The sequence below is a fragment of the Cottoperca gobio genome, chromosome 9 (assembly GCF_900634415.1).
Source record: "Cottoperca gobio chromosome 9, fCotGob3.1, whole genome shotgun sequence".
Lineage (NCBI taxonomy): Eukaryota > Metazoa > Chordata > Actinopteri > Perciformes > Bovichtidae > Cottoperca > Cottoperca gobio.
The window spans coordinates 4,443,274-4,455,213 of record NC_041363.1 but is presented as its reverse complement, the minus strand read 5'-3'; positions in this window follow the sequence as shown (position 1 = coordinate 4,455,213).

The window sequence follows — 11,940 nt, the reverse complement described above, 5'->3', positions numbered from 1 at the left end:
GAGACCCGGAGAGCTGTCAAAATGATCAGAGTGACCATGCTGAAACTTTGTTTTCGTCTTTTATACATACGTCTACTCTGCACACACACACACACACACACACACACACACACACACACACACACACACACACACTCACACACACACACACACACACACACACACGTTAAAGGGTCTGTTTCACACTGTTTGGTCTGTTTTCACTCTCCAGAGTGGAAGTGAATGGATTTCATTACAGCATTGAGAATATAATATTTAAAACAAATCAGTCTCAGTCTGCCCATTATACGATCTAAAGCAGGGGTCTTCAACAGGGGGTCCGCGACCCCCAGGGGGTCCGTGGAGGTACAATACAATACAATATACACAGTAGGGGGTCCCTGCACCACGATACACCAGAAACGTTGAAGACCCCTGGTTTATATGTTATATTGTTTCTATAAAGATATGTTTTTTTACTTTTTATCTTGAGCAACGCTAGCAGTGGCGTTCATGTTCCCCAGAGGAGCATTGTGATAAACGTGGTGATACCCTGATTTTTCATTTTAGCTATAATTTGCTTTATGACCAAATACCTGAAAAGGCTCAATATTAGCATGCTCAGCTAATATGGCGATTATTATACAGTGCTTGCTAAACATCAGCATATAAGCATTGTCATTGTTAGCATGCTGATTTGAGCATTAAGCTCAGAGTTAAGTACAGCCTGACGGAGCCGCTAGCATGGCTCCAGACTCTTAGCGTCGTCTATTGATGCTGCACGGATCATAATTGATATTCTATGCAAGTCCACTGTATTGGGATGGAGGCAAACATCTCTGTGATATGATGGATATCTCAAAGCGTAGCTAAATACATACTGCGTGCATGGCTCGATACTTCAAAGCCAACTACAGAAAAGGTTTTGTTGTTATTTAGATGAACTGAGCACATATCTTGTTAGATTGACAGGCAGATTCTGTTGTTACTATTACAACACTACTTTTTATCAATGGAAGAATATGACACACCTCACGCAGAGTGTGTTTCACACGTTCACATTTGTGACAGCTTCAGTTCACACCTTGAAAGATTCACCTGAGATATTTGTTCTGTCTGTTGTCTGGTTTTTATTGTGCATGTGTCAGCGTGCATCACCTTGGTTTCCCTCAATTAGCAACAGAGTCAATTTAGCTCTAAGCTGGTCACAGTTTAAACAAACAAATGAAGAAGTCATATGTTGAGCAGGTTCACTTAATGCTTTCTCCATGTGCTCTTATCCATCACAGGCTCCGGGAGAATCATTATTCTTTGAACAACTGTGACAGCTTACCTGTTTTCTCATTCTCATTCATTCAGTAAAGTATCTTTGACACGATATAACAAACCTATGACCTTTACATTATGGATGGTAGATGCGGGACATTATTGAACAGACACTTTTACCATTTGGGAGGGCCATCCCCATTATGTGGGAGTTGATTGAAGAGTTCTGCAATCAGGATTCTGCTCCTGAGAGCTTTGAGATCCCAGGAGGCTTTGAGGCAGACACAGAGGGGGGAGGACAGCCAGGCCGTCTGCTGATGATTCATTTTTTAGTGCTCTATCATCCTTCCCCCTCATAGAGCAATCACACACATCCTGCCACACTCACACACATAGACAAAAACGTGAGGACACAAACATGTTCGTGTGCGTAGAAGAAATTCACACACATAAACAGAGAAACGGAGACACACACATTCCTGATGTGCAGAACTCTCTGGCTCAGTTTCACTGCATTCACATAACGTTGCCAAGCCAGCTGTGCAAACTGAGTATGGAAAAGAAGGAGGGGGGGTAATACAGGTGTGTGTGTGTGTGTGTGTGTGTGTGTGTGTTTGGTTGCATGCAACAGAGCAAGTGAGGCAAACAGACACAAAAACAAATACACTCTTTTCGCACCTTATGACAGATTTTTCAAGTCTGCCTTTTCAGAGTGAGGAACAAACATTTTCTGGAGGTGTGCAGTGTGCCGTGCACGCCGGCGTGTGCATGTGCCGTCTGGAATAGCTCTCAATGTAAACAAACCACAGAGAGGCCGGCCCTGGCAGGGAGGTTGTTTTGAGCCGGCGGGGACGTCACTGTGGTTTCCACACACACAACGCTCTTCTTCACTCCCAGCCATGAATCGTCTCCATCTCACAGATAGGTGAACATTCTCCAGTTTGCTTTTCACACAATGTACACGTAAACACTGGCCGCTTGTTCGGCGTGCTCACATGACCCACACCTCTGCTCTTTTCTTCTTAGCCTGTTATATATATATATGTTATATAGTTATGAACATGCTTTGACTTGATGATGGATGAGCCTGGCATATTCCAAATATGACATCCAAACCTTAGAGTTCAGTCCATAATGCACCTCTCGTCTCTGGAGCCTGGCTGCATCTGGTTTTAATGTGTGGAGACCCCGGACTGGAGGAAGAAGACAGTCCTCACCCTACAGCTCCCTCTCTATCACCACCAAGCCTTCTCTCCTCCGTTCCCTCCCAATCACATATACTATGAAGATAGATGGTGCAATGCTGCACCCAGTCACAGCATCACCAGACCGTGTTACATCTGAAAACAACCCTTAATGGCTGCCTATAAAATGCTTCACTTGGTTGCTCATTAGATAAATGTATTTAGTCAAGTTTAACGTTGCTTAAAGAATGACAAGCAAAAGCTTAAAGTGTTCATTTGTAACATTTTGTTTAAAAAATGTCAATTTTGCAAACTATACTACCGTTATTCAATGTGGGGCCACCACTAACTTTGCAATTTTTCATTCATCAGAGGAGACTCAGGAGGGGGCCTTAAAGAGACAGGCACAAAACGGAGCTCTGCGTGAGAAAAATAATAATAAATAATATGTTTTTCCATGAAAGTACGTAGTATGTATGAACCTGAACCATTGCATGTCCCCTTCAAAATAAAGGCTTTAAATGCATATGAATAAGTGTGTGTCTTGGGGGTGACACAGTTGTTTTCCACAGTTCATTGCCACCGATCAGTCGCTGTGTAGCTCAGTGCAGCCTGCACACTCTGTGACTTACTTACGAGACCTCCCCGAGGCTCCACAGCTGTTGGCCTTGCATGCTAGCAGCTCATCCACTCTCAGCTGTAATCAGTGATTCACCTGCATGCCACTTCCTCTGACATTTTCTCTTCCTCACAGCTTTGTGTGAACAGTCAATAGGCAAACACAAGAACGGGTTTTGTTTAATGTGTCTGACTACTGACATGCTCGGTGACGCACATCCAGTGTATGGATCTATATTTATACGTGGATCTATATTCTTCTTGGATAAATATGCAGAGATAATGAAAAACGCATGAAACGTCACCAAAAAAAAGGCCTTTGTGTGCAGACAGTCGATAGTCAGTCTCTGATTTAGGTACGGTTGGTGCACATGAATCACAGATCTGTCAGACAAATACCAGGGAGTGGGAGTGTCAACAGTATCCACCCTGAGAAAAATGAAATGTGAGAGAGATACAATCTGTGCTTTCAGTCAGTTTGTCGATTTTCTGTGTTATTTATTGACTAAACAAGGTGTACAGTGGTCACAGGGAGAGCCAGGCTCAGCAGGGGAACAAACACAGCCATGTGAGCGAGTCGAGGAAGACAAGAAAGGTCACGGCAGGGGTAGAGGACGATGAGATAAGAGCTGTTTATGTTTCTTGTCCCATTCATCTCCATTGAGAGGCATTCATCTCTACACTTAGAGACAAAAGGCCCTGCCCTTTGCCCTGCTCTCTGTGTCTTTAAAGCATAAACAAGTCCCACTCCCGGGTCCTGAACAACAGCCCTGCCTGTTTGCTCAGTGTGTTTGCTCAGGACTGTGGTTTGGGTTTGAGTTTTAGCGCCGCAAAGGTAGTTCAAGGCACGAAATCAAACGCAACACTTTGAGTTCAATGTCAACGTGACAGCAGCTCGCCACAGAAACATGATATTTATTACCCCCGCCATTACACCAAAGTGATTCAGTCCACATTGTAGGAAGAACAAACAAGCTGTGACTTCCTCTTCAGTGTCAAAGGGATTTATTCTCGACAGTATTTTGTTCACCATGGAGTTCGCTCTCTGTTAAGTTGCCACTGCCCCGTGGGACTCTTTAATCTCCCCAAACCTCCATCTCAACGTGATGTGTGCGTCTCTCAGAGGTCATGAGTTCTGATTGAGAGCAGCTCTAGCGCGCTGCCATCAGGGACGGTTGTGTTTCCCATGGTGCTTTGTGTTTGCCTTGTAGCCTGCAGGGGTATAATGACAAGTGTGGACCACCCATGTCTGCTTTGGCCTCAATGTTATTTAAGGAATTCCCCCCAGCTTCAGTGTGTGTGCGTGTGTGTGCGTGTGTGTGCGTGTGTGTGCGTGTGTGTGCGTGTGTGTGTGTGTGTGTGCGTGTGTTTGTGTGTGAAAAAACCATAAGCCTTAGTTAATGTTTGCATGTATAAGTCAATGTGATTAACCTTTATTTTGAAAGGTTGACAGAAAGACTTAAAATGATTATTGTGTAATAACTGATGATTGATCATTTAATGTTTTTATTGCACAAAACAAACATTTATTCCAAGGTTGATGTGGGTATTGTTATTATTATTATTGGTTATGTGTGCAGTGACTAGTTAATATTTGTAATCTTCTAAAGTGACTCAGGACTAAAAGGTGCTTATTTGTGAGTATAATTACATTACTGTGTGTTGGAAATAATATAAATGTCTATGCATCACTTACTCATGCTTCATTAAGAGTTTAGCCTGTTTATTAATGTGAATATCTGAATAAAATATATAAATATAATTGCCTAATTCAATTTTAGTCTGTATATTATTATAATATATATATATATATTATAATAATAATCGTTTATTAAGTTATTATACACATGTACAAATCATTTGTAGTGTAAAATGTTTGTAATGCCCTTTTTTAAGATTCAACCTTAACGTACCATATATTTACAGGCTGGTTTAAATTATTATAAAGGTATTTAAAACTAGTCATATTGTCTATGACAAGTTAAGGTTAGTTAATATTAATAAATGTTAGGTAAATGTAATTACTGAACACAATAGCTTAGCATAAGTATTTAGCATTATCTCATAATTGCCACTTATGAACACCTCACTTACTAATACATTACAAGCCATTCATTAATTGTTTATATAGATTGTTTTTACGAAAGCCGCTGCTGACTTGAATAACTCAAACAGTATGATCTGAGTCTTGCCAGATCCTTCTCCCTCGCTGGGTACAGTGTTGCACGCAGTATCGTAGATCTATAACCACTCTCCGTGCCTCTGTCAGAAGCGATCAACATTATCATGCCCGCTCATTCCACTCGTTCTCTCTGCAGAGACTTTAAAGACACGACCAGCCAGAGGAGGTGCCGGGTGAACGAGGGGCAGGTTCCAGCAGCTTCCCGTCCCCCCAGAGGTCAGAAGATCTGCACCCCGACGATGACGACGACGCGCTTCCTGGCTGGGCTGGTTTCCAGGGGTACAGACTGCCGTCCATGTGTTTCTTTCTGCAGTGTCAACGCCGTACATGTGTTTCCAACTTGCCGAGCATCCTGGGTGAGACGTTCAGGAAGCCTTTTGTGTGGGGAGGTTCACTCTTGATGTTACATAGAAACTCAGGAAGCTGGATTTATTGGAAATGTGGTCTAAATTTAGGAAAACACTGGCATGCATTGACATTACAACCAGAGAAAAACGATGAACAATAGCCATAGTAGGACGTCTTGTATGTTTTCTGAATAATTCAGATTTAAGTTCATCTTTATGTTGAGTTGTCACAACATTTTATATCTATCTATCCAAAGTCACTCTCATTCAGTACCTCACACACTTTCTCTCTGTGCACGCCCACACATCTTCAGTCTGACACTGCCTCTCGAATGAAGTGCTGACCTTTGAACTCTCGGTGATGGACCTCTCTCCCCTGATTGACCCTTCCTTCCTTGCTTTCTTCCTTCCGGGCCCAGTCATGTCATGTGAAGTGGGTGGCCATATTAGGAGACATCTGTCTGTGGTTTCCAGCACATGTCAAACTTCATACCTTTGTTTGTCATGACAGTGGAAGGGTGCAGAGACACTTTCAAAGCTTTACAGTTGCATGTAGGACTGGAGGTGTCTGGGAAAAGCTTTACCAAGTAACAACATGAAAGGAAAGCAAATTCCTCACATTTCTTTCCCATCACATTTTCAGCTCAGGGATCCAACGTGAAAACCTCTTCTCATCTTAATATCTCATCACTTAACGTCGTTGATGGAAATCTTTTGAAAAGTCAGCGACTGACTGTAAAATGATTAGAGAATTTATCAGCGCTGAAAGGGCCTAAAGGATCTCGCTGACTCAGACGTGTCTGCTGTGACACACGCTGACAGAGGCTCTGGTTTTCTGCAGTCGCTGTCTGGCCTCGAGCCTCAGGGAGGATACACACACACACACACACACACACACACACACTCTGAGTTGTTGCTCAACACAGCTGTGGGTAAACAGGCTGTGTTTATTAGATGTCCGTGTCTCAACTTGTACACACACACACACACACACACACACACACACACACACACACACACACACACACACACACACAGAAAGGTAACAAAGTAAAAAATACAGAGTGGGCGTATTTGCAGTGCCACACCAAACGCTCTTGTCACAACTTGTTACACTGAATACAATTGCTCTCTTTCCCACATACAACATAACAACATGCACTTCTTTTCCACTGAGCTTAGAGACGTGCAGTCGTGTGGAAGTACGATAAGTAATTGTTACATCTGCATGAAGACAATCTGATCAAAAAGACACATTTAGATTTTCTTTTTTACATTAAACACAAAGCTGCTGAGAGAATCTGAGCTTTATTTCAGCTGATTATTGTGCAGGATGTTTGTCAGCACACACAAAATAACAGTGTTTCATATGTTCTTTAAAGAAGGAGTTATGAAATACTTAGTACACACATCAGAATGAAAACAAATATAAGGAAATGCAATGCAACAGCTAAAAACATCCTCCTGCAGCTGTGTGTTTGTTGGAATTACAAACCTACAAAGATATTGCACCAATCAAATGACCACTGCTGACATTATCAGTGGATACTGCATATAAATGATAAAACAATTACATTTTCTACCAAACAATGTACAAACATTCATCTTATTCAACCCTTATTATTCAATACTTCTGCTAAAAATGTGGATCAATGCAGAGAAGAGTGTTATGAGTAATCGTAGGTCGCAGAGACATGCATAGGAAGTTTAAAAAAAGTATGTTCACGCCTTAAGATGAATCAACAATTAACAAATCTTTTCTGGACAAACCGCTGCTATTTATTTCCTATAAATGATCCTTCTGTGATTAAAGGAGTCGAAGATGCTACTGAAGCTAATTTCTTACACAGGATACGAGGACACATTCATGTTTTGGCAGCGAGTCCGCTCAGCTGTGCGGGGCTGGACTGAGGTCACGTCCTGACCACTGTCCCACCAGTCCTCGCTGACCCTGACTGACCTGTGGGCGGCTTTAACAGGCAGCCAACAGCAGCAGAACATAACAGCTGCTGCCTCATTCAGCCTCCGTACGCTGTCCGACTATACAGCAGATCAGACGACCAGCCCTTCACGAGTCACTCCCCTCCACAACGGTAACATCCATCAGTCCCTGAGCATCCAAAGAGGAAAGTCATAATGAGATCTGTGCATATGTAAGCCATAAATAGCCTCGAATGTTGTGGCAAGTGCAACTCTGCCGTGAAACCGGGGGCCCTGTTTGAGCTGGAGAGGAGGGATTTGGAACGATGTGTTGCTACGCGCTGTGAGCCAACTGGTCCATTTTCACAGGCTGCTTTTGTCCCTCGCAAAACCCCAAATACCGCAAAGAAAAATGGGATGGGGTGGAGTTCAAAAGACCGCTGAAGTTTTATGTTCAATGGAATTAGAAATGACTTTTTAAATGGCACTCTTTCTGCCCTACTGTAAGAACTCGGTTAATGAATTGAATCTGCAGTTGCTGGCATGGGGTGTTCATTTTTTTTATCTGACTGATTAAAAATGTTGAAGTGATTTACAGCTGCAGAGGGAGTCTGGCTTGTTTTGTCATGTGGGCGTCTTATTTTGATTTCAGTTCCCCTCATCTGTGTCATCACTGCATCAAACTGTTACCATCTTGTTGAATGTATTGTGCTTGTGATGAAACATTGCATTTGAGTTGTGACTTGAACATACTTCAACTCCAGCGCTGCAGGCTCCTGCAGACTGACAGATCGACAGTTATCATGGCACTTGAGGTTTGAGATGAGAGGTTTATGTAGTCAGCACATTCCCTTCTTCGCTTTATGACTATCCAGCATTTATATCCTCTAGGGAAATATCATTTTTGCTACAAAAATGATTTCTGTGCATTAATGTAGATTTACATAAAGGCAGAAAAGAGATTACGTTCAAGGGGCACAGATTCAGACTCAGTTTGCAGGCTTTGTGTATGCCTTGTATTGCACAGTATTTAGGCTGTCTGGTGTTTGTACATAATGCTTTTGGAACACTTCCTTTGTGCAATTTAGAGTCCTTATGAACATTTTTGTGGACAGGAATAAGGGAAGTGGTTGCACTTATCTCCAGCGGTGGACTCACCTCATTAAGGTTTAAAACAACTGTGAATGTGTTCCACTCACTTTCGTCTCATCAACTCATCCACTGCAATTATAATACTAATGATGAGACAACTACAAATAATACAGCGTTTGCAATGCAATAAAATGCAATGCAATTTATTAAAAAGTCTTTGTCTCTAATATGTCAACAAAATAAAGCAATAATCTTGAACCCGGCTTCATCCAATGTTGTGGAATCGTATGCAAATTAACACATATTTAATAAGATAATGCCTCATTTTCATATTTAAACATAATATTTCAGAAAACTTGTAATAGAAAAGATTATTCTCTTAATGAAAGTAATCAACTGGGGAAGTTTCATTGTGATATTTATTAGTTGAAAATGTTACCCTATTCACGTGACGTGTGAGTTTGTTATTTCCTTCGAGGTAAAGGTTTATGGGAACACAAAGACATCATTGAGCCAAAAGCTGCATATGTGTATTTCCCTACATTATTTACATTGAACTGCTCAAAGCTAGTTTACATGTGTTTGTATTCAAATGTGTTGGTGTTAACATTCACATCATGCACACCCCCACCCCCCAACACTAAAAGAGCCGTGGCAGGAAACTGGTGAGTCAAGGGATTTTCTGAAGACACATTCTTGCCCCTCTGCTCCCTCAGCACTGAGAGGCCATAAACATGATGAAGATTTACTACTGATGCTGCTGATGGATGTATTTAAAACCACCACTCTTCCACTGCCAAATCACTGAAGTCTCTTCCTCAGGGTGCAGTTGAGTAAGGTCTGTCTTGTCCACAGTGATTTATCTGAACTGAGTTGACAATGTGATAATTGATAAGGAGCCGAGCAGAGAGGTTGTCCCGTCCTTCTGTATCGCCCTCTACGTTCACATCTTTACATCAAATTCCTGAAATGAAGCTTGTATGTGAGCAACACACCCTGCGATGCTTCTACTGGCACTGGGAAAGTAGTGTAGGACTATTTTAAGCCCGTTTACAAAACCTCCATACATGCTAATTTTGGTGGAAGACTATATAAGAAGAAGTGGATGTAGTGAACGTTTTAAGCCTCGGGTTTAAAGTTTTTGGCCGTCGCCATCTTGTTTTTTTGGCACTAAGAACAAGTGACAAAAACGCTGAACAAGACATTTTAGGCGACCAAAATCAAGCCCTAAAGCGTACCCTGCTTTCTTATCTATTTTACTCTAAATGGGAACACAGATTACAAAATGAACATGATGCTGTACTGAAGAAGACTTGAAACTAGCGATTGAGAACATAAACTAATTACCAAAATATTTACTGATGTAATAAATCAAGTGAGAAGAAGGGTCATTTTCTCATAGACCTCTAGTCAACCAGTGGATTAGAAGGAATGCAGGTTTAAAGTACTTCCTCCTCGGCTTCACTTTTCAGATTTGCTGCTTTTTTAACCTTATTGTAATTAGTCAAGTATCACAGATTAGTTAAAGGTCAAAGTTCTGCTCAAGGGGGGGGGGGGGGGGGGGGTGGAGGGAACAATTACAGTTAAACACACACCTGCCAATTATTCATTTAAATATCGAGCGGCATGTCATTTCTTTCTGCACTGACAAGAATGTTGCATGAATGTTCTTCTGTAATAGTGGGAAGTCATCTTCATGCGGTTGGATTGTTGCTCACTGCTACGCACAAATTTGATGGCGTGTGTGCATTCAAACATGCTAGCACAGGCATGTAGAGACTGGCGGTGGCTGAGCAGGTCTACTGTTTTAGGTGGGTGCTCGACACACACACACACACAAACACACACCCTTGAGCCGCTGGGTGAGGGTGGCTGACTGCAGACTGTGACTCACTCAGCAAACGTGACACCTGCGCCATCCAGGCCGTCACTTGTCACTGAACCACACCCTGCTTGCGCATAAACTCTGCTTCTGACGTAGATCCTGCAAAGTGAGTCCTGCCTGTCTGCCTCTCGAGGCACACAAATACTTTTTAGGCTCACCAGGTTTTTTAGGAGCATTTAAACTGCTTACTTTTCCATTGATTCATTTATCGATTTCCCCGGTCATAAATGGGCCAGGGCTGAATATTTCCTCAACATATGTCGAAATCCATTGATAGCATGTGGTTCCATTTAATGTAGACACGTAAAAAACAACAAGCAGGAAGCATTAAAACCATGTGAGGCTGGCTGTGCAGCTCTGCAAGGGACCCACTTCTCAATTCAGCCTGTGTACTCACAGCCCAAGACAGGGACACACACACACACGCACTCACACACACACATACCTGTTGAAGCAATTGCAATTAGACATGCCTGTGCTCCATATTGGAATAATAAATACAGCCCAGTACTGCAGTACTATACCTAGTTAATACTTCTCTTTCAGTCGTCTGTGCTTTATTAGAATAAACAGAAGTGGTTTGCAGGTTTGGGAAAGTTGACGTGTGGCAAACAGACGTATGAGTTTAAGCAGCGTTTCCATATATTTCTTCTGGTTTATTTAACTTTACTGCAGCTCCAGTTAAATACACAGAGCAGTGCAATCAGTGTGAGACAGTTTAGATAATAACTGAGATGTATAGTTCAAAGAATGGTGGTGTGCGCTCCTGACTCTATTTTAAATGTGCTGATATAATACACCCCACTCATGTGGTTCTCCGAGGTGGGGAAAACAAATGCTTACTTGAACTGCTGTTTGACCCGGCTCTGCCTGTGGACATCATTTATTTATGACACCCAATAGTGCGGACGGCTCTTAGCGAGATTCCCTCCATGGTAAACAGTCATAAAAAGCCCAGGATTTAGTTGCACAAACACAAATAGCTGACTATTCATAGCACTAATGAGAACTAGCAGGGACACCAGGAGGCCCTGAAACGTACAGTCGCCACTCGTAGAGTTATGGCACAACTTGGAGTCCCAGCTGGGGGTGTTATGACACTCCTGTATAACGTCCTCTTTTCTTGTTTTCTGTCTCCTCCCCTCATTCAGCTCTTCTGTTCTCTCTCCACTTTGTAATCTTCCCTCAAACCAACGTTCACTCTTCCCATCTGTGCTACAAATGGACGACATTTTCATCGCAGTATCACTATGAACTCTGCGTGTGCCTGTTTGTACACACACACTGATATGCCCTCACATAACCTTGTCATGTGACCCGTGTTGCCAATTGGATTATGAAAGTGTCAAGTCTCTCCCTCATAGTCAAAGCTGTTTTTTAAGTAAGTCATTTACTTGCCATTACCCCCCACAAACCACATTAGAGTGGTGTGTAATTTAGCAGCGCACTGATTGATTGGTCTGTTTA